Genomic DNA, 26,000 nt, shown 5'->3' on the forward strand with positions numbered 1-26,000 from the left:
GGGAGATATGTATAATATGATCAGCACTCAGAATTATTATTATTAGTTAGTGACATTTTTCCCATTAAAATGAGTAGAACTGATCTTTAAATAGATTAGCTGACTTTTTTTTTTTTTTGGTACTGGAGATTGAACTCGGAACCTTGCGCTTGCAAAGCAGGCACCGGAACCACTGAGCTAAATCCCTGGCCCAGCTGACTTGTAAATTTTTAATTTGTAACTTTTGGAACTTAACTCCTGTCCCACAGTTGGGAAATTATAGTCCTGAGTATGTGTCCTGGTTTGTCTTTATGTCCAGAGCCTGATCTTTCTGCTAGATCTGGTGGTAAACTGAGGGCAGATACTCTGTGTGTGTGTGTGTGTGTGTTATTGAAGATTAAACCTAGGGCCTTTTGTACTGAGCTATATCTTCAGCCCTTTCTTTTCTGTTTTGAGACAGAGTCTTGCTAACTTTCCTGGGCTGTGCTCTAATTTTTGATCCTCCTGCTTTAGCCACCTATTGTGCTGGGATTACAGGCCTGTGCCAGTACACTTGGATGGTAGGTAGGTTGACAGAATATTCATAAATCTCTGTTGGGGTTGGCATTGGTGAATATTTTATTTTACCAATATGTTGCCACAGTAAATGCCTCATGAACTTGGACTTCAGTCAGAATTCCTGATAATTTATAACTGTATTGAATTTGAGGTTGGCAAGTATTTTTGGAGGCCTGGGATTGTTTGAGTCCATGTGAAGGTTGGTTCACTGTCCTCCTTTGTTCTTATTTCTCCCCAGATCTACTTCTATTTCTAGGTATTAGGGAAGGGAAATTATGTCATGCAGGTTTTTTTTTTTTGGTACTGGGGATTGAACTCAGGACCTTGCAGTTTCGGGGCAGGTGGCGGAACCACTGAGCTAAATCCCTGGCCCCATGCAGTTTTAATTTCTTAATGAGGGCCAGAGGTTTTGCTTTTGTTTTTCCATTCCCCCTGCCCACTGTGGCCTGGGAGGAGCCATCTCTGTGCCTGTGCTGTGCCAGATACGATTTCTGTGTGTTACATTTGCAAGGAGGTCACAGCCTGCTTTTTTATTTATGTTTCTTTCTATTTATATTGTTTACCTCCTCCCTCCATTCACATTACATGTTTCTTTCTATAATAGTATATTCAGCTTATTTGGGTGCAAGTCTGTTCCTGAGAATCTTTGAGGGAAAAGTTTTACTTTCATTTCTGTTTAACTCATAGTTTTCAATTAAATGCTGAATAAAGTGTTTAATGTGTGTCACAAAATAAGTTGTTTTGGTAGATCCAAGCAGGAAAGAGAATGTCAAATTAAGTTTTCAGCAACATTGGCTGTAAAGATATTTCTTCTTGGTCTTGGTATGGCATAAGATGGTTTCATTGAAGAAATTGTACAAAGTTTTTATTTCTGATGTAATATGCAACAGAATGAAACCCTCTTGGGAGATGAGATGATAGACAGCTGTTGATCTAGGAGCCTGCTCATTAGCTCATTGGAACTTTTTAGCACCAAAATGTACTTGTCTGGGTTAACCCCCCCCCCCACCCCCACTAGCATTTGAAAATACAAAGGTCCTCCCGAATTCATTCCCAGAATCAAGCATCACCTTGATCTCCAAGACAGAAAGACCCAACCAAAAAAGAGAACTAATTCTAGGCCAGTCTCACCAATGAACAGAGATGCAAAAATCCTTAACAAGATTCTGACACATAGAATGCAGAAGATCATCAAGAAGATCATAGACCCTGACCCATCCCAGGGATGCAGGGATGGTTCAACATACGCAAATCAATCAGTGTAATACATTATATCAATAGAGCCAAGGACAAAAACCATATGATCATCTCAATAGATGCAGAAAAAGCATTTGACAAAATCCAACATGCATTTAGAATAAAAACCTTACAAAAAACTGGAATAGACGGTCACTACCTCAATCTCATAAAAGCCATCTATGAAAAACCAACTGCCAATATCATACTAAATGGTCAAAAACTGAAATCCTTCACACTAAAATCAGGAACAAGACAAGGAAGTCCACTATCACCACTCCTTTTCAATATAGTCTTAGAAACATTAGCCACAGCAATTAAACAAGAGAAAGAAATCAAAGGAATAAAGATAGGAAATGAAGAAGTCAAATTGTCATTATTTGCAGATGACCTGATACTGTATATAGAAGACCCAAAGAACTCTACCAAAAATCTTCTAGACAATAACCAAATTCAGTAGAGTAGCTGGATACAAGGTCGACACACAAAAATCAAGAGCTTTCTTCTACATGGACAACAGACTCATTGAGAGAAAAATAGGGCAGACAATTCCTTTCACAATAGCATTCAAAAAACTGAAATACCTAGGAATCAACCTAACAAAAGAAATTAAAGACCTCTTCACTGAAAACTATAGCACTCTGAAAAGAGAGATTGAAGACGATATCAGAAAATGGAAAGATATCCCTTGCTTCTGGGTAGGAAGGATCAATATAGTGAAAATGGCCATACTTCTAAAACTGCTATATAGATTCAATGCAATCACAATTGAAATCCTAGCAGCATACTTCACAGACCTTGAGAAAACAATCCAAAAATTCATTTGGGACAAGATGAGACCTAGAATAGCAAAAGCAATTCTAGGCAACAGAGACATGGCAAGGGGTATCACAACCCCCAACTTGAAACTATACTACAAATCTACTGTGATAAAACAGCATGGTACTGGCAAAGAAACAGACCTGAGGACCAGTGGAACAGATTAGAAGATGCAGAAACAACTCCCAACACACTCTGCCACCTCATCTTTGACAAAGAAGCCAAACACCCTCCCTGAAGGAAAGATAGCCTCTTTAATAAATGGTGCTGGAAAAATTGGGTTTCAACTTGCCAAAGATTAAAACTAGACCTATATCTCTCACCAGGCACTAGACTAAAATTGAAATGGATTAAAGATCTAAATATTAAAACAGAAATGCTGAACTGGCTGGAACAGACATTAGGTAGAACTCTTGAAGACATTGGTGCAGGAAAAGATTTTATGAACAAAACCTCAGTTGCCTGTGAACTAGCACAAACAATCAACAAGTGGGATCTCTTCTTATTAAAAAGCTTCTGCACAGCAAGAGAAACCACCAGCAGTGTGAAGAGACAACCCACAATGTGGGAAAAAAATTTTCACCTGCTGTTCCTCAGACAAAGGCCTACTATCTAGAATATACAAAGAACTTAAAAAAAAAATCAGACTTCTCAAATTTAAAGACCCAACCCAAAAATAGGAATTTGAAATGAACAGACATTTCTCAGACAAAGAAGTAGAAATAGCAAATAAATATGAAAAAAATGTTCAACTTCACTGGTCATTCGAGAGATGCAAATGAAAACAACTCTGAGTTTCCACCTCACCCCAGAAAGAATGGCTGCTATCGTGAAATCAACGAATAACAAATGCTGGCAGGGCTGTGGGGGAAGAGGAACACTGCTCCACTGTTGGTGGGCGTGCAGACTGTTGCAACCACTGTGGAAATCAGTATGGAAATACCTCAAAGAACTAGGACTGGATGTCCCATATGACCCAGCTATTCCTCTGCTGGGGATCTTCCCCAAAGAATTAAAATAATCATACCACAGTGATATATGTGCACCGATGTTCATAGCAGCACAATTTTTTTTTTTTTGGGTCCTGGGGATCGAACTCGGGTCCTTGTGCTTGCACAGTAGCGGCAAAACCACTGAACTAAATCCCCGGCCCTGCAGCACAATTTGTAATAGTGAAAACTTGGAAGCAGCCCAAATGCCCATCAACTGGATACTGGATCAAGAAAATGTGGTTTTTTAATAAAATGGAGTACTGTTCAGCCATAAAAAATGAGAAATTAGAGACAATTATAGCTAAATGCATGCACATTGAGGTGATACTCTTAAGTGAAATAAATAGGACACACATTTGTACATACCAAATAGTTTCTCTAGTGTGAGAAACTGAAAGTGTAAATAATGACTAATAGGTATAATAGATAATGTGAAATAGGAAGAAAAGTGGCAAAGAGGAAGGGGAAGAGGGAGGGGGTGGGGGAAAGGAAAGAAGGGAATGGAATTAATATGATAAAATAAAAAAATGGTAGCAAAGTCTTTGTAAATAGGGAGGGATGGAGGGGTTGAAGGGGGGAGGGTAGGGGAAGGGGAAAAAAATAAGAACCAAGAGAGACTATGTAAAGGTGCAAATTTCCAATGGTGAATGTCATTATATTGTATACCTAAAACGTACCAATAAAAGGATATACAAAAAAAAAAAAAAGAAAAGATGATGGCATTGGCATAACAATGAATAAATAAGTACTTAATAAACAAAACAAAACAAAAAAAGAAAATACAGAGGTCCAGGAAATAATCTCATAACCAGTATTCCAGCTGTCTTCTTACCTTACCACCATATTCTGGGTAGATGATCCGGCCTTATAGGTAGGTCTGCCTTCTCAGCCATTGAGTTTCCTCAGGTTGTGCTAAGGCCCCTATTATATTCCACCAGCCACCCAATCATAAACTTCCTGGTCCAGGAGAGCCCCTGTAGGATGGCTCTGGTTCTGAAGAAGCCAGTCTTGACCAAATTGGCTCTTGGTCCCTGCTTTGTTTTCAGATGTTGTATTAGAGAGCAAAATTGTGATGGGCATTTTAGAACCTCCTAGGAGAAGAAAGAAAAGTTTGGGTGGAATCAAGTTGCTGGATTATGTGTGCAGATTATTTTCAGGGCTAATGGATATGGAGGTGGTGGACAGAGGAAGACTGCCTTCTGCAGACCCACATATTTGTGAATACAAGCATCATTTTTAGCACCAAGACCATTGAGCACAATTGAAATAGATTGTTTACTCAAAAGAATATTTCTAAAATGTCTAAAATGCAGAGCACTGTATGGAAACGTTCCATGTGAACAAAATGGACATGGGCCTTGTTCTTACATCTTTTCTGTGAGGGCACGGGTAGTTTTATGCAGGCTAGTGAATGTTGTGAGAAGAAAACATTGAACTGGAAGTGTTCACTGGGCCTCTTAACACAGTATAGTCAACAGAATCTTCCCAGGGATGTGATGTCCATGATGAACCCTGAAGAATAAGAATGTGGTAGCTGGTGTCAGGGAGAAAGACAGAGGCTCAGAGGCAAGAAAGTTTGGTGTTTGAGACATTTGAATATGGTTTATTATATTTAGAGCAGTGACAGGTGGAAAAGATGTTTAAAATGAAGCTGGAGAATGAGCACTAGCTTGACTGTAAAGGGTTTTTTTTTTTTAAATAGATTTTATTTTATTCCATTCACTACCAGAAGCCCCCTCTGTGAAGGGTTTAACTGTAGGAGTCAGTGTGGGGCTTGGATGAGGGCAGTGAGGAAGGACTAATGGGTATACTTAGTTGTCTGTATGATTAAAAATCAGGAGGAATGCGATTAAGATGGAAAGCAATTGTTTGTCCCTATTTCAAGCCCTGGTTAGAATTCATAGTTGTTCTGTCTGTAGCCATCTTTCATTTTAGGTTTTCTGACGTTAATCTCCAAAACATGGATTATATGTGAAACTTTGTTATTTGTGGCTTTTCATCTTTAAGGGACATTCTGCTTATGATACTATTCCTACATCTCTTTCTAAATCGTTATTGTTGATATGTGTAGTGCTGTTTAAAATTACGCTATTGTAATTTTAATACTACCTTTTGTTTGGTTTATGATGTATGTCAGAATATAGACTCCTTTGTTTACAAGATAAAAATGGTATTGCCCTAAAATTCCACTCTTCCCTCCTATTCCAGCATGTCTTTCTATCCTTCATCACACTTTTATGTTTTTGTTATTACTTTTACATCTCGGGCATTTTTCACATTTGTATCTTATCTGCAGCCCCAACCAAGTGGTCTGGAGGCTGTTCATGGGTTGAAGTCTAACTTATGTTTTTTACTTTAAGGAATCATTTTGTTATTTTGACTCTCTTTTTTTGTGATATTCTTTTTTTTTTTTTTGGTACTGGGGATTGAACTCTGGTCCTTGTGCTTGCACAGCAGGCAGCAAAACCACTGAGCTAAATCCCCGGCTTGACTGTTTTTTTTTATGAGAACCTTTCTTTATGGATTCACAAATTACTCCAGGTATGCTTAGAAAGGTTTTGCTTGTTTGTCTTTTTTAACTTTTCTTCAGCTTTCCAGCTTAGGTCTTTTTTCTAGGTCAGTTTTTCTTTGTTTGGTATTTCTTTGTCTTTCCTGAAGGTTTCTCATGTATCTAGCTACCGGTGGTTGTCAGTAAGTATGTAAGAAGAGACATGATACTCACCTGCATTAGATCTGTGCCCTAATGGGAATTTAGGACCTGGAGTGGTTTGCTTCAGCACATTCCTATGCTGTGGACCCCAGATAACTAGGCGAAAAGCTTTTTACTCCAATGATGTCAGCACCCATCTTTGCTTTATTTTCTAGAGTAACACCCCTTGGATTTTTGTCTGAGGAAAAATACTGGTTCGGCCTGGGCTAGTTGCACCCCTGGCTTGTGTCAACCCTCAATATTTCATGGCCAGAAGTGCAGCCATTCTCAAGACTTAGTTGTTTGTCTTTGTCAGATAACACTCTGCAGCCACCTCCCTTTTAATTTAGATATTTGCATCACTTCTTGGCCTTTTGGCTAAGATCAAGTGTAATTTAGGTATTTGCTGGATTCTCATCTTCTGGTGACTCTTCCCTGTCTTATTTTTATTATTATAGATATATCATTTCTTGGCTTCCATGCTTTAGTTTCATTGAAGTCTCCAAGGAAATAGAACTCATTAGCTTACCATCTTGAACCTGAAACCACTGAGGATTTTGAGAGGTGTGAGATATGATATATTGGTTTTTCATGTGGAGATTTGAAGAGGTAGGGAGGGGCATGTTGGTTTGTTGCGTGAGGATTTCAGGGGAGGTGAGGGTATGCTGGTTTGTCATGTTAGGATTTTAGGAGGTGGGAGATATGTTGGTTTGCCATGTGAAGATTTTAGGTGGTGGGGGTGGTTTCTTGTGTGGCTTAGGAGAAAACGTCATAGTTTTAGAGTCATTTATGCCTGAGGTCAAAACCTTGGCACTTGCATTGTTAGCTGTGGGACTTTGGGCAAAGCATTTTACTTTTTTCTGTTTGTCAGTTTCATCATTTTTCCCCAAATAATTCATTGAGTCCCTGCTGTATTTGTGGAAGAAGATGGAAGATAGTCCATATAGCTTTTACATAATGTTATCTGTGTTTCTCTGAAGCAGGGCTTGAGGCTGTCCGTCAGACTGAACCGAGAAGGCATCACTGGGTGTGAAGATGTGCTGAGGGAGTTTGGAGTGGTAAAGTAGAGGAGAATAATTGAGGTAATGAGATTTTTGTCTAGTGCTAGCCCTCAGCATCTCAGGTGTAGTCTGGAAGTAGTCCGAGTATTTGTTTGAACTCATTTAGCTGGGTTCTTTCTAGGCTGGCTTACAGGAAGGATAACGTGAGCTGGTGATACTGTTAAGAGATTGATTTGAACCGTGAACTTTACAGTTCAACTCGGAAAATGATTGTCGAGTACCTGTTAAGTGCCAGCCATGATTCTAATTGCTTACGTAGATGTGACAATAAACAAAGAGAAAGTCCTACATAGAGTGGGAAAACAGAACAGTAACCACAATAAGTACATTATGTCATTATTGGAAGGTGGGAAGTGCAGTGTGGAAAAATTATGTGGTAGCATAGAGTGAGATTGAGCCTCATCATGAACCAGATTTGAGCCAAATATGATGGAGATGAATATATGAGCCAAGCAGATAGCTGGGAGAAGGAGCCTTGTAGGTGAGTGAAGAGCAATGCAAAGGGAACAGAAGGTGTCTAGAGTGGATGTCTGAGGAAGCTGGGTTGTTACTGTGGAATGAATGTCACTCAGACTTCATGACAGCATGTAACATAGGAATAGACATGGGGAGAGAACCTGCTGGAAGGCTGTGGAGGGACACAGATGTGCACCAGAGGTAGTGTGGGCTAGGGTAGCAGTAGTAGAGATGGTAAAAAGTAGATGGACCCTGGAAAAAGTAGGTGGACCCTGGATGTATTTTGAAGGTATAACCAATAGGATTTGCTGACAAATGGGATGTAGGGGATGAGAAGAGGTGAGGCGGGGTGGTACAGTTGACTATGAGGCATGTAATCTGGGCAATTAGGAGGATACTGCAGGGCTGTGGCTGGAACTTAGCGTACAGGAACGGGTGAAGAATTCATTTTCAGGCATTTTTAAGTTTGACATGTCTCTTAGGGAATCCCAGTAAAGATGTCATGCAGCCATCTGAACCTTGGAAAAGAAGAAATAGAAATAAATGTATGCTAAGGATTACTAGATAATCATCGAGGGAGTGAGCATAGAGAAGATGGCCAAAAGTGGAGCTATGGATCACTCTACCGTTTAATGGTCAGGAGGAGAGCTAGCAGCCCAGAGCAGGTATAAGGAAAACCAGGAGCATAGACTGTCATGGAAAAAAGGGATGGAAATGCTTCAAGAAGAAAGATGCCTTCAAGTCTGTCAAGTGCAGCAGAAAGATGAAGGTGAGGGTTGAGGTTTGACCTTTGGATTTAGCAAGTAGGAAGTAATATTAATGGTGTTTTAGAGCAGTTTTAGGAAAGTGGTGAGAAGTCTGATTGAAATACAGTTAGACGTGGCTAGTTCCTACTCTGAAATGGGAAGGCAGTAGTGAAGTGAAGATTATATTTTGGTTGCCTTAGGTCTAAGGAAGTAAAAACCAGCATCATACTGTTAAAGAAATCTCGGAAAGAAATACACAGAGACACAGAATTTGGATAAAATAATAAAATTTCTTCTCGGGAGTGAGTGGGAACACCAGAAACAGTCTGATCAGTATCCTTGCCCTTTTTTCAGCATTTCCCTTTTTATATCCTTTTTAGCCATTATCTCATCCCTAGTGGTCTTTGATGTGTAAATACAATTCCAGTTCCTATTTACAAGTCACAGACACAAGATAGGCCATATACATTATAAATTCAACCTGGCCTGGTAACTTTGTTAGGTTAATGAAGTTACAGGTTAGAGTCAGATAATCCTCACCTTAAATAAGGAGTTACGGGAAAAGCAAATCTTAAAAGAACACATTACTTATTTTGCTTCTACAACTACCTTAATAATCAGTCTATTAAGTTATCTAAAACTTTTCTGTATCAATACTTACTAGCACTAGACTAGTGTGTATGGGGTGCTGTACAACTAAACATCCTGTGTCAGGTAAATGATGTTATCACTATTTCGTAGGTGCGAAAACTCAGGTTTTGAGATGAAAACTTTCTAAAGAGTAGCTGGCCCATGTTGGAGCTAGGAAGCAGGGTATTACATCCCAGCTCTCTTTGACCTTGCAGTCTGTCCTGTACTACTGTGCTACCTTGGGTGGGAAGATCATGAACTCTCCATACTGTCAGGTAAAAGGGCCGAAAACCAAGACCAGACCAGGCCACAACAAGCCATTATTAGGGGAATAGATCTGCCGGGCTGTCTCTGACCAAAGGAGAGACAAAAGCAATATGGCCTGGGCAGGGAGAATCTTTTATAGAGACTGGGGTGGGGTATGTAGGGGCTGAGGTGGGGTTAAGTGAGGTAGTGACTAGGGAATGGAGGAGCCGGTGATGTCACTAGGTGGTAGGAGGTGAGTGAGTAGTAAGTTACTTTCTAGGGGGGAACGGCCATACTGGGAAGAAGGGTTTATTCTTTGGTGGGAGCAACCATCTTGGCATGATGTCACACAGGGGAGGGGGCAAGGCATGATAGGAAGAGGGCAGCTACTATACATAATAGCTGCTGAAGTAGTGGGAGACCTATCATTCCAGGCTTTTGTTTTATGATAGTTGGACGAAGGTCTCTTCTCCTGGAGCTGCTTCCTGCTGACAAGGGTTGAAGATTGGGGCTAGACTTGGATCTGATGAGGCCCATGGCAAGTGGGGACCTCTTCCTTTTGTCGTACTGGCTGGTACCCTGCCGTGATGAACTCCATGACTGCCTGATTGGTGAATGCCCTCAATCATTGCTGCAAGAAATTTTGAAAACAGCGAACCAGGCACAGTCCAAAACAGAGAATTAAACAGATAATACTGAGGGGTCCCAAGAGTAGTAATAGCCAGGGGAGCCATGAGCTCCAGGAACCAAACGTACCCCACCATTGATTAGTCCCTTGGGGGCCATATGTATCTGGCCCATTGAGTTTTAATATTTTTCATTTGACATGTAATTTCTTTTTTCATTATTTACCTAGGTTTTACAGAGACAGCTGGATGTTTAGGGGCTCATTTGTTATAGAAGTAAGAGACTGTTATAGAAGTAAGAGATCATAGCTCCTGTTCTAAGGGCCCATGTGTCATGTCCTTGCTCTTAGAGAATGAGTGGAAAAGTGATAAACACAATTTATATAATCTTTATAATCTTTTTTTTTTTGGAATATGAAAGGTGTATGTAACTGAGCACATGTCTTCTGGAGGCCAACATACTGATGAGTATCGTGTTACTATGAACCTGACTTGTCCTTTAAATTCAAGGCCATGAAAACACACATTTTAGGTTGATAGTTCCAGCAAAGCCATGGAATAGTTGTGTAAAAGACAGTTTTATTCCTGTATCTCTCAGTTTTTGGAGGCCTCCTAGATATATTTAAAAATAAAGAGAACTGATAACCTCAACAAGGACACTAGCCAACTTAAGGGGATCAAGTGTAACATAAAAGGCTTGATCTTTTTAGACACGAGTAGGTATCCAGGAAATAAAAGCACAATGAGGGAAGAAGCATCATAAACAGAGAACAAGGATGTACGTTATTTTAAAAGGAATAAATCTTGTAGCTGCTTGGTATAGAACTTATCCTGACTGTGGCTGACAAGCAGGTGATTTTTTCCCAATACTCTTACTTTATGGTTTTTTGTTTTTTGTTTTTGATCACTACACGATAGTTAATTAGTTATCACAGAATCAGAAAAATACTTAACCTAAAAGGAGAGACCTGGAGACCAGTGGTTTCTAGGATTAGACACCTGTAAAGAACTTCTTTTAATTTTTCTGGAAAGAATCTGTACACACTTGTAGCTAATTAATGATTTTCCCTTCTATTTAGTACCCAAAGTTTTGTCTTTTTGAAATGGCTGTGTCATGAGTGAACCAAAAGATTTTAATGGGTGGGCTATGTCTTAATTTTTCTGAAGTCTAGCTTTGTTATTATGTCATTGTTTTATACCTCTTTTGGTTATTTTTTCTGCTGAGTGTTTAAGACCAAGTTAAAGTGAGACCTGTGTCAGTCAATATGAACCTGTTGTTATCCATCAAGGTCAGTTAAGTCTCCCCGGGCCATTACTTTAGAACCATATATAGAGCCTCTCTGCTGCTTTGTCAGTGTCAGCCATCTGGATGGGTCATGGCCTTACTTGACCAAGTTGTTTTCAGTGAAATCATGGGAGATTTTTTCTTGGTGACCCTCCCTTGGCACACAGTACATTGTCCTCTGGTGTCCAGCAATCTCCCTGATTAGGAGGTTGAGTGACTTAGCAAAGACGTAGGACCCTGTAGAGAAGGTTTCCTCATGTCCTGGATCTTTGTTGACCTTGAGGGGCCAGGGCCAAAATATTGGCTGTCCTCATAGCCCAGTTACCTTTTTAGTTTTGGTCTCCAAACTTTAGTTGTTGAACACCCAGAAGAGAAGGTCAATAGCATTAGCATTGTAACAAGAGTAATGAGTTTAACTATTATGATTTTACCTGAATAACAAGCATTTTGGAATTTAAATAAAGAGAACTGTTATTGTTATCAGTCATGGTTGTTTTAGTAGTTGAATTCCTGTAGAATATTAACAGAAAAAGAGCCACAAATAATATTTTAACATGACAATTATGATGACTTTACCTTTGTAACACATTTAAATGTCCATCTTGATATAAAATAGCCATTGTTAAACACTCATTTTTTAAAAAAAAAAACACCAAAAGTTTTAACCTAAATTATAATATTTTTAAAAATAAATAAATAAAATTATTATCTTTTGATAGGATACCAACTAAAGAAACTATCTCAGCCCATATATGTATCTGTTGTCATAAATAGCTGGAGTGTATGAAAAAGGCAAATACCTGAATCAGAAAGAGGTTATTATCATAAACAAATATTAGAAAACCTGTACACCCAGAAAGTATAAATACATTTAGTACATTTAGTACACCAGAAAAAATAAAACCTTGTTATTGTTGTTTTTACAGGATATTTAGTCCTTTGAAAATGACCAGTGTAAGCATACCTTAATAACATATTTAGAATTTATCCCTTTGATGACAACTGATGTAAACATAGTATAATAATATATTTAAGTAATATTTATTTCTGCAAGTCTTTTATAAGGCTGTGAAAACTATCGGGTCAGTCTGTTGTAAGATGAAAACTGTTGAGGTCCCCCTAGTGAACAAAGACTGGAAAATATTTCCCTGCAGCCGCTCCTTTGTTCACCAAGGGGAGCATGCCTTGAACTTAATAACCTTTATCTATAAACAAAACAGCTGTACGATTGGACAAAAAACAAAGATATAAGACAATTTCTAAAACTAGAGTGCACTCAAATATATTTAGCCCAATGGAATTATAATCTCTTTATAATTTTAGGTTTATAATTATAAATAAGACTATTTAAAACTTTTTGTAAGTCAATTAACAGAGATCTCTTGTAGAATTAAAATCAGAAGCAATGAAACCTCTATTCCTGTAAACCTTTTATAACAAACTTGAAACCAACAAGTAAACATATATATTTCCTTTATAAATCACTTTCGCACACCTTCTTGACGTACCTAGGCCATTTGGTCTTGTCCTGCTAACAAGACAAGCATATAAAATCCTTTTATATCAAAAATATATCTTTTACTTACAGCTTTTAAATATTTTGTCTCCGACTCACTATAAACCTTTTATACTTTTGTCAGTCATTATCTCATCCCTAGTGGTCTTTGTTAAGTAAATAAAGTTCCAGTTCCTGTTTAATGGTTAGACACAGGTGGTTTCTGTCACTGATTACAGCCCTAAACACATGACGGTTAAGGCACGTATATCACAAGTTTGTTCAAGGATTCCCACTTCATTCTTTAGAGCTAGGTTGTTATCTATAGTGGAGCTACAAATCAAAGAAGCTATATAACCTTCACTTTAAACAGCAGAAGCAATGGGCTAAGGCAAGTTTTTAAAGGGATACACTACCTAGTTTGCTTCCACAACTACTTTAATAGCTAATCTATTAAACTTTAAAACTTTTTCCTATCAACAGAGTTATAAAGTGAGGGGAGGTATGAGCGGTGAGTGATCGGCTCAGGCTAGGAGTACTTGAGAAGGAGAACAGGTTTGATGGAGGGTTAAGAGCATAGGTAGAAAAGGCTTGTATGTAGCGGATTTCTGACCATTTGCCATTGCGTTGACAGAAGTTGTGTAAATCACACAGCATGTTAAAATTGAAAGTGCCATTTTTGGGCCATGGAAACCCATTATCTAATTTATACTGAGGCGAAACCTGATTACAATAGAAAACAAGTCTTTTTGGCTTAAAGTCTGGTCCCATCAATCCGAGGGGTTTGAGTTGTGCCAGAAGGCAGCCCGGAAGCGTTGAGGGGCAGGGTTTGGATTGTTGGGCCCCCTGGTTAGAGTGGGTGAGGAGGAGGCAGTTCCTGGGGAGAAAGACAAAGGGGAGAAGCGTCCTTGTCTCCTTTGACAATCTCGGAGTCTCCCAGAGGGAGAGAACGAAAGGAGGCGGGCCAATGGGACGTCTCCCTGGGGCAGGGTCCTGGGCCCAGCGGCCGTGGGGGTTTCTCTGACCAAGCGCTTGGATTTCTCAGAAGTCCCCGGAGGGAGAGAGAACGAGACAGAGAACCTGACGAGAGGGAGGCTGAACTCCCTACTCACCCAGACATTGGTGACCGGTGTGGATGTGTAGTGTCAGCAATGGCAAAGGTAGAAAGCCCCAGAGGCTGGCAACGGCAGATAGGGTCCAATGGAGAAGGCCAAAAGGTCAATCAGCCCCGTCCTGCGGGGGATCCTCCATTAATGGACCATCTACCATCCGAGTCACGGCACCAGAAATGTCAGGTAAAAGGGCCGAAAACCAAGACCAGACCAGGCCACAACAAGCCTTTATTAGGGGAATAGATCTGCCGGGCTGTCTCTGAACAAAGGAGAGACAAAAGCAATATGGCCGGGGCAGGAAGAGTCTTTTATAGAGACTGGGGTGGGGTTTGTAGGGGCTGAGGCCGGGTTGAGTGAGGTAGTGACTAGGGAATGGAGGAGCGGGTGATGTCACTAGATGGTAGGAGGTGAGCGAGTATTAGGTTACTCTCTAGGCGGGAACAGGGGCATACTGGGAAGAAGGGTTTATTCTTTGGTGGGAGCAACCATCTTGGCATGATGTCACACAGGGGAGGGGGCAAGGCACGATAGGAAGAGGGCAGCTACTGTACATAATAGCTGCTGAGGTAGTGGGAGACCTATCACATACTTTATTTCAAACAGACTTAAAAATAGGAAAGAAGATAGTTCAGTTTACTTCTAGGGAAACACTTGTGTGCTACTGGAAGTTCTGTTGTGCGTCCTAAGTAGAAATCCCTTTCATAAAGTGCATGTATGTGATTCAGAAGTAAAATAGTACTGGGAAGATTCATGCAGAAAGTGACAAATCCCTGCCCCATCCCCTGGCTGTTTCCAGAGGCTCCAGGAATCCTTTTCTAGCTGTTGCTTTTAGTGTTTCAATCCTATATTTTAACAGGCTTTGTGCACTAGTCATTGATGGGAAAATCTAGAAACAGATACATTGTGAGCTCCTCATAGGGTTGGTGGGGATGTTCTCTTTACACCTCTTTTTCTCACCTCCATCTTCCCTGTTTGGCTATATAATAATTTTTGTTTAGATATACGTATTTTGATTTTTTTCAGTGACTTGACTAAACATTCCTCATTGAGCCAATTAATATAGTATGATTACATTTCCTTACTCATTCAAGTTTTTGTTTTTCCTGTTTTCTTGACACATTTTCCCCCTATTTGCTAAATGTCTTGGATCTGGCTATCCTCTGTGAGGCCTCCCCCAGTGAACATGTCCATAAATCCCCCAAGGGGGTATCCCCCCCCCCCCCCATCCATGTGAGTACCCTCCTTCCTGTTTTGTCTGGATGGGTCCTGTCAGGCCTGCTGTGCATTGGGCCTGGGTGGGAGTAAGGACCTACCTGTGCTGTGATAGATGAAGTGGGAACAGGTGAGATACGTGGAAAATGCTGATAGAGGTAACTTTGTGGTGGGTAGGTTAAAGGAAAGGAGGTGGTTTTGTAGGAGAGTGTGTCAAGGAAAGGCTGTATCTGGGAGAGGACTTCTTGGCAGAGAAAGCCATGTGAGGAAAAGGATAAAATGGTGGTAAAAGTGATGTGTTACCTTTTTGATAATTTTAAATGCTTGTGTTGAGACTACTGGCTAGATTATACATACTGACTTATTATAGGCTTTACCCCAGAGACATCCCCTTCCTATTTTTTTTTAAAGTACTAGATATTGAACTCGGGGATTCCCAGGGAAGCACTCTACTACTGAGCTTCATCCCTCCCCCACCCCCCCGCCCCCCGCCAGTCTTTTTTCATTTTTTATTTCTTTGGTTTAAGAAAAGGCCTTGCTAAGTTAGCCTTGAATTCTCCATCCTCTCCTTTGGGCTCCCTGAATACCTGGGTTTACAGGCATATGCCACATGTCCAGCTCTCAGGGAGCTTTGTAAACAGGATTACATGGGAAACGTGACATTCAGGTTGTTAAACTCTGATGATACATTTTTATTGTCTTAAAACCTGAATGTAGAGTATATCAGAAGCACTTGAATTCAAATGAAATCTTAAAATGTGTTTCATGTATTGATTCATGGAAAAATCCTATAGAAGGTCTACCACAAAAACGTAATAATCTTGGCACATGGCTGTACAGGCTGGTTCATCAGTGTAGGAGCTTGTGTTGTGGCACTACTTGGGTTTTCTGGGAAGAGCAAGATGAGTAACAGGAACTTTAGGAAATTGCTCTGTGTTTAGCCCAGTTGGGGAGAGGATAAGCAGGGAGGTTGGAAAAACGTCATTAAGACTTGGAACCTAGAGGAAAATAAGCTCTCGATAAAAACCAGAAGTGAATGGAATGATTTCTTTTGAAAAGAAGTGTCACATCATTTGAAATGCTGAGACAGAATATAAGGCCTGTAAATGGCCTTCACAATGGCAAACTCCAGATCCCTTTCATGTGGACACATGGGATCTCTCATGGGGTCAGGGCCATGCATTTCAATTCAGTGGGTGTACTGTGTGCAGATGTTACCTGATATCTGAAGCTTTGACTTTATACTCAGGTTTGTGAAAAGCATATTTTTTGGTCTTACTTCCATTTATGATTGAGGAATCAGAGGTGAAGGATTATAGTTATAACCATAATAGCTGTTATTTAGGCAGTAGTGTAAACTCCAAATCTTAATTCTTCAGAGCAACTTAATGAGGTAGTGATTTCTCTTCCTGTTTCGAGATGAAAAGTGGGGCTTAGAGAAGTTAAGAAATTTGTTCAATATTCCATGTGATGGTGTCAGTTTCGTACAGTAGAGCTTAGTCCTTTTGCTTAGCCACAGCACCAGTGAAGGCTTGTACTTGATGGAATAGTGTAGTACCTCCTACTGAGCTGCAAGTAGGGGTGCTCTCCCACCTAATTTGCACTGTCTTTTAAAATATATCCAACTTGTTAAAATGCATTTTAATTATTTCTGTAAGCATTGCAAATAATGATTCACTTAGAAGGTTTATACTGAGGGAAGAATGTGGTTTCAACAAACACTTGTTAAAAAGACAGGGAAACTTTTGGTTTCCTGACTCTAGAAGTAGGCAGGCAACTTTTTCTAGGAGTTATACTTTCAGAGTAAGAGAAGGGAGGGGATTGAGTGTTTTTTCCTTTTACTTATCTTTGCACATCATAACTGGGAGGGTGATGGTAAACAGGGTGTTGTACATTGGGGTGGCAGGGAGGGTTTTTAGATTTTTGTTGAATCTTCATGAATTCTAAGTGGCTTAACAAAATACATAAACTTTTCAGTGTTTCTTCTTTGATAAACTATTAAAAAGCATAGTTGTCTGATAAAATTTCAATTAAAAATGACCAAAATCTTTGAATAGACATTTTATTCATTTCACAGAAATGGTAATATGCATACAAAAAGATGTGCAACATCAGTAATCATAAAGAAATGTAAATGCCCATCACATTGAGATACCATTGGAACCTTGTTAGACTGGCTAACAGTAAAACCGAACAGATGGTGAGAGTGACAAGTGAGGAGGACATGGAGCAGCTAGAACTCCTATGCATTGCTGCTATGACTACTTTGGAAACTGATTTGGCAGTTTTTTAAGGTGAATCACACTACAATACAGCACCGCAACCCTTCTCCTGAGTATTTATCCAAGAGAAAATGTATGTGTGCACAGAGACCTCTATGTGAATATTTGTAGCAACTTTATTCATAATCACTGAAAACTACTCAAATGTCTGTCAACTAGTAAATGGATAAACAGACTTTGGTATACTTGTACAGTGGAAGCCTATTCAGCAATTAAAAGGCATTAATTGCTGACCCAACTAAATCATTGTATCTCCAAAACAGTTTACTAAGTGAAAACACAAAATTTGACCTGATTATGATTCTGTTTCTGTAACATTTTGATAAATGCAAATCTAAGAACAGGAATCAGTGGTTACCTAGGGCACAGGGTAGAGTACTTGGTGTAAAAAGACAGGAGGGTGGGTACTTGTTGAGATGTGGAGGGAGTCTGTCTTTAATGTGGTAGAATCTCCTCAGATGAGTATTATCTGTCAAAGCTCATGGAACTGATTGCTCCTCAAGAAGCAAAACTTTAAAAACGTAAGGTGACGTGTATCTGCAAGCATACAGGTGTTATGTACATATACAGATGCATGCACATGTTACTATTTCAGCTTGATTTTTCTTTCCAGTTAGATTACAGTCCGTTTTTGTTGTTGTTAAGTACCATGAAATTTACATAGATTTCAGCATAGACAGATTCTGAAGATATATAATCTTGAAGCCTTTGGCTGATTTTTTATAATTTGATTTATTTGTGTCCTAAAGGCATTCTCTTTGTGTAATGAAATTGTATACTATTGAGGTTGTACAATTAGCACAAATAAAAGATGTTGCAGAAGTTAAATTATTTTAGGATTCTTCATGTGTTTCGAGCTCTTATTGCTCTGGAGTTTAACTAGCTTTGTAAGGTAAAAAAAAGTTATTCATGAGACAAATTTAATTATGCAATCTTCAGCTGTTTTTTAATCAGCTATAATTGTAGGGTATAATTATGTTTTAAACTACTAGAAATAAGATTGGTTACAATAAATATAAGTTTATTTCACTGAATTTAATCCTTAATTACAATTGTAAATGGAGTTTCTTAAAAGTATGCATGAAAGTTTCTTCTTACTACTTTATGGTACTTTTTGATGTCCCATGGAGCAGCTGTTCAGCAATTTTTTTCTCCCATAAACTATTGCTTGAAAACCCACAACTATCTTGAAATCAGTTCTTTATGGCTTTAGAAAACAGGACTATTATTTAAATGATGAGCTCTTCATGACTTGGGGAAATACTATAGTGTGTGATAATAATGGAGTTAATGATGTAATGAAGTACACTGAAATAAGACTTCCCAAGTTGGTTTTGTTTCTTTAAAGCATGTACTCTTCTGTGTTTGAGATCTTTTTTAAGTGTCTCCAGTAGATTGCGCGTTCCTTTTATCCCGACTTACTGATTGTAGCCTTTGCATGGTATTCTTATGTGGTGATCACACAGTAAATGTCTGCTGATAGTATCCCTGACAGTTGGTGTTTGGGAACAGATGAGAGATTATGGGTTGATCTACTTTTAATGTTGTTGTCATTTTTTGGTGGCTCTGGGAATTGAACCCAGAGTCTTATGCATGAAAGGCAAGTACTTTACCACTAAGCTAAATCTCCAGCCTTGGTTTGTTGTCTAGTTATTTATTTATTTTATTTATATTTTGAGATAGGATCTTGCTAAATTGCCCAGGCTGGCTTTGAAATTGAAATCTCGTTCTACTTCTATTTTTCTCTAGAAATCTTGTCCTGAACCTTTGAAGGCTTTATAGGGCTGGTGTATTTCTTGCAATTGATGACATTTCCAGTTGCTTCAGACAGGTGGCAGTCATACTGCAGTTGTCTTTCCTTGCATTTGCATCAACTTGGTATAATTCTTCATTCCATTTGAATTATGTATGTTGCACTGTGTTATGGTTTGGGTCTAGATGTCCCCTCAGCCTCATGCAGTCATAGGTGGCTTTTTCAGAGGTAACTGAATCTGTAGTGTGTTTTTGGCACTGCCCTGATCCTGGTAGTCTGGATAAGGTAAAGGGGGCAGAAAAATGTTCTTAAGGTTCCCTTGTTGCTCTTCTACTGTGTGTCCACCATGGATGTTGCCCCTCTGACACCCTGCCTTGGAGCCAGTCAATTATGGACTGAAACCTCTACAAACTGTGAGCTAAATAAACCTTTTCTCCATTTAACTTTAGGTGTCAGATATTTTGTGTCAGCAACGAGAGAAAAGTAAGACATACTACATATGTTAGGTTTAATTGCCATTTAAAATATCTTCTAAAAGTTTACAGTGTGACCTGCTACATTGAAAAGTTATCATATAATGTAGAATAGCACAAAAATAGAGGTGGATCATAAAATTTTAAAAACTTAACTATGCTTATTTTCCTGTATTTTTAAATGACATTATTTAATAAGCCTTAAATAACAGTTATTAAAAGATACTATACTCATTTTTTTTCTGGATGACTCAGGGTCCTTAGTAATTTACTCTTTTTTTGGTACTGGGGATCGAACTCGGGTCCTTGCGCTTGGGCAGCAGGCAGCGAAACCACTGAGCTAAATCTCCAGCCCTACTTTTCATTTTTAATACGCAGCTTATATCGGTCTTTCTTCTTGCTCTGTCAAAATATCTGACACCTGCAACTTAACACATTCTTGCTGGGTTGAATCACTGGGGGTGATACATGCATGACTGTCCCATCAGGCAGCTTGTACCAGTGGTTGTACAAGTAGATCTCATCCCTTTTATTGTTTTTATTTTTTTAACTAATAAAATTAATAAAAAGCTGCCCAATGGGATAGTTATGCATGTACCACTGCTGGCTCAAGACATACAAATTATACAGCGAGACATACAAATTACAGCCCTCGTGAATGTGTTAAAGGAGAAGTTTAATTTGGCTCATTGAGAGGTTTTAGTCCTTGGTTGACTGGCTCCAAGGCAGAAACATCGCACAAGGGTGTGGTGGAGTGAAGCCCCCAGTTTATGGTGGCTGGGAACCCAAGCACAGGGGAAGAACATTAGAGAGGAAGGGCCCAGTGACCAGATCTAGCCCCAAACATCATGGAGCCTCCATGACCCACCCAGACACACCTAGATGTGTACTTTTTTAATTGCCTAGACTTCTCTTAATCCATACAAGTTGACTGTCAGGATTAACTGTCAAACCCTTTGCCTTTTCCTCCTTTGTATCAAGCCTCAAATTAGGGTGTATATGTGTGTGTGTACTGGGAATTGAACCCAGGGGCACTCTAGTGTTAGGTTACTTATCCGATCCTTTTAATTTCTATCATCTGTCTGTCTGTCAGTACTGGATCTTTGGACTGAGCTACATCCCCAGACCTTTTCTTTATTTTTAATTTTTATCTGCCACAGGATCTCCCTAAGGTGCCCATGCTGGCCTCCAACCTGTGATTCTTGTGCTTCAGCTTCCTGAGTAGCTGGAATTACAGGCATGTGCTACCATGCCCAGCCGGATAGATGATCTTCCTTCCCTCCAAGTAGTTTAGGCTGGCCTACAACTCATGATCCTCCTTGCCTTAGCATCACTTACTGCTGGGATTACCAATGTGTGCCCTCTTGCCAGCCTTCAAGTGTTTTCTGTAAGAGCCTTTCTGGCATTCTTTCCAGTTTGCTGCTGGTGCCCCCCCCCCCGTGCTTTAAAAAATTTTTATTTTGAAAACCCTTTCTCATTTGTGGAAAAGATGCAGAAGTGGTGCTTGCTTGGGCAGCACATATACTGAAAAAGATGTAGAAGTGGATCTAGACCCTCATATGCTCTTCATTTGGATTTACCAATCGTTATGATTTTGTCATCAAAGCATGCATATTAGTATGTGCTGTCTTCCCTCTCACTATAGACATTTATATGTATATTTATGTGTACTTATTTTTTCTGAACTCTTTGAGAGTAAATTGCAGGCACTATCCCCTTGGCCCTAAAATGCTTCAGTGTTTACAGAGAGCAATGATGTTTTTATACCACCAGTAGGGTAATGTAATGATCAGATTTATAAAGTTGGATATTGCTACATGCTTCTATGTAATGTATGGTCTAAATTCATATTTTGGCAATGTTAATGTCCCTCATAGGTGTTATTCCCCTTCGTACAGGGTCCTTTTCAGAATTATGCAGTATTTAGCTATATTTCATTAGTAATTTCAATCTGGATATATTTTTCCACCTTTCTCTTTCATGGCTTGTTTTGTTTTGTTTGCTGTACTATGAATTGAACCCAGGGGATTCACACTGAGCTACAACCTCAGCCCTTTTTAAAATTTTTAAATTTTGAGCCAGGGTCTTACTAAGTTGCTAAGTTGCCCAGGCTGAGCTCGAATTTGCAGTCCTCCTGCCTCAGCCTCCTAGAATGCTGGGATTGTAGCCACATGTGTGTTTGATTACTATTTTTGAAGAATATAAGTTAGTTGTTTTGAAAGTTGTCCCTCAGTTTGGGTTTGTGTGATATTTTCTGATGATTGAATGGGAAGTATGCATTTTTTTAAAAGCAGACTCATCACAGAAACAGTATTGTCTGTCTCAAGACATTGGATCAGGATGGTATATGATAGAACTGAGTTCTGTTATTCGTTCTGTTATGTGTTAACTTTGATGACCTAAGTATGGTCCAGGTGTGGTCCCTGGACTATCATCATCACCTAGAAGTTTGTTAAGACTTGGCAGAATTTTTTTTTTCTTTTTCTGGTACTGGGATCGAACTCAGGACCTTGCACTTGCAAGGCAGGCATGGTGCCACTGAGCTTAATCCCGGTCCAAGACTTGTCAAATTTTTGAGCCCTGTCCCTGACTTGCTATTGTGCTTGCTGCTCAGGCAGCAGAACCACTGAGCTAAATTCCTGGCCCTGGGGCTGTGTTTTTTAATAGGCCCTTAAAATGATTTTGATGTATTTGAAACTTGGAAAGTTTCTTAGGTGCTTATCGTTTGCTTCACTTGAAAATTAGCATTTATTCATTATAATTAATGAGTAATCTGTTGGGAAATCTGAAGGTCACAGAGACTGACCTTTCAGACTTGGAAACTAATAGCATGGTGTGGCCCCCCCCCCCACTGTGATTCTGTTTGAAGCAACTATTACAAGGTGGTTTGGGAATGGTAGTTTTCTAACACTACCATATGTTTTCATTTATTAGCCCTATTCTGTACCCCCCCCAATACAGCAAAATTACGAGAATTTACCATTAACATCCATATAACCATCCATCAGATTCTGTCTGTATATGTCACTCTTCTGAATGTGTGTATATCCATTTTATTCAGCATCACTTTATACAGTAATCCATTTTTTTTAGTGGTGCATTTCAAGGTAAATTGAAGATAATCAGTTCACTTCACCTTAAGTTCTTTGGGATTACATATTATTACCAGAGTCCACTCTTGTGTTGTTTTTCCTCTTGATAAAAAATTGAAAATGCTAGATACACAAAAACTCAAATATAAATCACTGAATTGTGACAAATGCTTATACCCTGGTAATCCAAGCACTTGTCAAAATATTGAACATCATTTCCCTAGAAAGTTCCTTCATGCTCATTCTCAGCTCCCCAACCTAGAAAAGGACTGTTTCTTTTCTATCTCAGATCAGTTTTTACTGTTGTACTATTTCATGTCAGTAGAACTATACACTATGTATGATTGAGACAGTGTTGTCCGTACTATTTTATATACATGTTGTAATTGGTTACTCTTTATTGCTGTGTAGTATTTCATTGAGTTCATGTATCGTTTATCTAGTCTTCTTCATAAATAACTGCTTTTTTGAAAGAAATTTTTGTTGGTTTTAAAGCTCTAGATGACTTTTTTCTCTGTGCAGACTAATAATGTTCAGTTGTCTTCTGGTTCCTCCTGCAGATTTTTGAAACTTTCTATGTAACTTTTTAAATCTCAAATATTGTGCTTTGCAGATTTCAGCCCCCTCATATTCTAAAAATTCAAAATGTAACTCATTTATCTAATGAGCCTGTTATGCTCAAACTGCTTCCAGTTAGACATTAGGGAGCTGGTAGGGCTCCTTTGGTTGTTTCCTTTCTTTAGGACATCACAGTTCTGCATGACCCATTGTCTCAAGGTCCCGTAAAAAATTGGTTTGTCCATTAGTCTAGTTGTTTATTCTGTGTGTGTGGCGGGGGGGGGGGCACATTTCTTGTATCCCTCATTAATGGCTGAAGTGGATATTGTTGTGCCCAGATTGTGAAGTCCCAGAGACCACCAGGAGGCCGTTTCCGATGTAAGCACACAAGGGTCGTTTATTCAAGCTTAAGCAGGGACTCTCAACTGTCACCGACACAGCGGATCGAGATTGAGAGCCCTGAGTCCCTAACTAGCAGGGTTTTTATTGAGAATACAACAAGCTTTGGTTATTAGTAGCCAGGTGATTGGTTAATACTTAATACATATGAAGTGTAGGGTTTTGGTTGGCTAGGCTTTGGGGGTCGAAGGGGATTACGTATTGGTTTTTGTGAGGGAGAAAAGGGGCAAAGATTAACGGCCGGTTGTTACATACTGATCGTTAGCAGACCCACTAACTAATGGCCGCATCTATCTTGTGTGGACAGTCAGCTCATTAACTGCTTATCCTACAGATAGTGTGCCTGGAACGCTCTCTCCCCGGGTACACAGGTGGTTGGGTAATAAACTCAGGAATTTCAAGTGGTGAATTCCTAGTTTAAGCACAAATTTGAGAGAACAAAGGAGACGGCTCCAAAATGGAGTCATTTTGGTCCCACAGTATCTTTAGGTCAATACTTTTTAAAGGCCAACTGTATGCTATCTGTTAGGTTTTGGGTCTAGATGTCCCCTCAAAGCCTCATGTAGCCATAGGTGGGACTTTTTCAGAGGTAGCTGAATCTATAGTATGTGGCACTGGGATAGATTCTGGTGCAATGCTAGGATCAAGGGTGGGTAGCCTGGATAAGATAAGATAAGATATACAGGATAGAAAGAGGTGTGGTCATCCCTTGTTGCTTTTGCTGCCTTCTGTCCACCATGAACTGTTTCTCTTCTGTGATGCTTGTCTGCTCTGCCACCCTGCCTTGGAGCCAGCTGATTACTGACTGAAACCTCAACAAACGTGCACTAAATAAACTTTCCCTCTTTAACTTTGGGTGTCGGGTATTTTGTGTTAGCCTTGAGGAAAGTAACTAAGACACTATTTGTTTTTGAACTTCCTGGAAAATAATGTGATAAAACTGTATTGCTTGTATTAATGTTAGTATAGCTACTGAGACGTCCATATTATAGTTGAAGTTGGAGTATACCTAGAGCTGAGTCTTACTACATAGTTCATATTATCAGTAGCAGTGATATATTTGGAAAACTGTGATTACTCTTGCATACTTAATTTTATTGTTGTAAGTTTTATGTAAAATTTCTTGAAAATTTTTGATTAGTGAACATATAAAAGGTTTAAAAACAAATAAAAATTGTAGTTCTTTTGAGTCCAGCTTTACATTTTTAGCATAAAGGTTAGGGTATGTTTTTACTTATTAGGCAATAAAGGTACTTTTCTATGAAAGATGTGTGCATCTGAAAGGCTTTGAGACTGTTAAAAGACATATGTTCTTCCTATTGGCCACCAGTCCCTCCCTTTCCCTACTCTACTTTTATTCAAGAAAATCTGTAGGTCACAGAGACTAACCTTTCAGACTTGGACACTAATAGCACAGTGTGGCCACCCACTATCCAAGGAAGATGCGGAAGGAAGGGAGGAAATCAGTGTGTAGCTTTTTATGCAGAAACAGCACTCTGGTTGTGAAAATGGAGTCAGTTCATAATTGGATTCAAATGAGAAGAGGGATAAAAAAGCATGTCAAATGTTTGCATAGCATTCACACAGTAATCATGATGACTGTTTTTGAGGGCATATTGTAGCTGCTGCCAGGCATTTTCTTAAATGGCAGAGTAGAGATGTTTCCTCAGCTGGAGGTGATAGGTTTGTTAACAGTGCATTGTGTTTGCCATGACTCACTGCATGGGGGAGAGGAAGTTACCTTGAATTTACCTTAGATTGTGGTAGATACACCCTTGAGGATGTCATATTGTCTTCTTAGATAATATTTGTTAGATTGAGGTAGAGATTGCTGAGTTTGAGAATGTTAGAATGTAATTATAATGCTTCTTCTTTACACTAGGAAAATGAATTTGAGCTGGATGCGGTTGTGTATGCTATAGTCCTTTCATGGGCTGGGTCTGAGGGTTCCTGAGGCTGAAATAAGGAACTTAACCCACCACTTTAAAATAAGTAATACAGGTTCGCTGACTCCTGTTGTGGAAAGAGAATTTTCAGGTTGCATCAGTAAAAAAGAGGCATGAGAAAGATTTATTAGAGGAAGATACAGGATGCACTCAAGAGCAGAGTATGGGTGCTCTAGAAAATGAGGTCACATTTAAAGGTTGTTTTCTGGGCCCGGGGATTTAGCCCAGTGGTTTCGCCACCTGCTGCGCAAGCGCAAGGACCAGAATTCGATCCCCGGTACAAAGAGAGAGAGGGAGAGCGTGAGTTGGTTCAGTATGGGTGACCTCAGATGTGTTTTGTGTCTGCCAGGTTTCA

At 39.4% G+C, this 26,000-nt stretch overlaps 1 protein-coding gene across 30 annotated transcripts in view; it reads left to right on the forward strand.

Annotated features, from left to right (window-relative positions):
• The window catches only part of Ptk2 (protein tyrosine kinase 2), a 347,380-nt gene that overhangs the window by 55,188 nt on the left and 266,192 nt on the right, over positions 1-26,000 (forward strand). For 3 of the 30 annotated variants that reach the window (XM_087187045.1, XM_087187125.1, XM_087187080.1), the window contains one exon: positions 7,257-7,355. The exons of 26 other annotated variants lie outside the window; for them this stretch is intronic. The gene's annotated coding sequence lies outside the window, so the exon portion shown is untranslated. Of the gene's footprint in view, positions 1-7,253; positions 7,356-26,000 lie in introns of all 30 variants that reach the window. One more of the 30 variants, XM_087187061.1, reaches the window with a different exon arrangement.

Source organism: Heterocephalus glaber, unplaced genomic scaffold, assembly GCF_053883595.1.
Source record: "Heterocephalus glaber isolate CG9 unplaced genomic scaffold, H.glaber_assembly_v1.0 deba00000281, whole genome shotgun sequence".
Lineage (NCBI taxonomy): Eukaryota > Metazoa > Chordata > Mammalia > Rodentia > Bathyergidae > Heterocephalus > Heterocephalus glaber.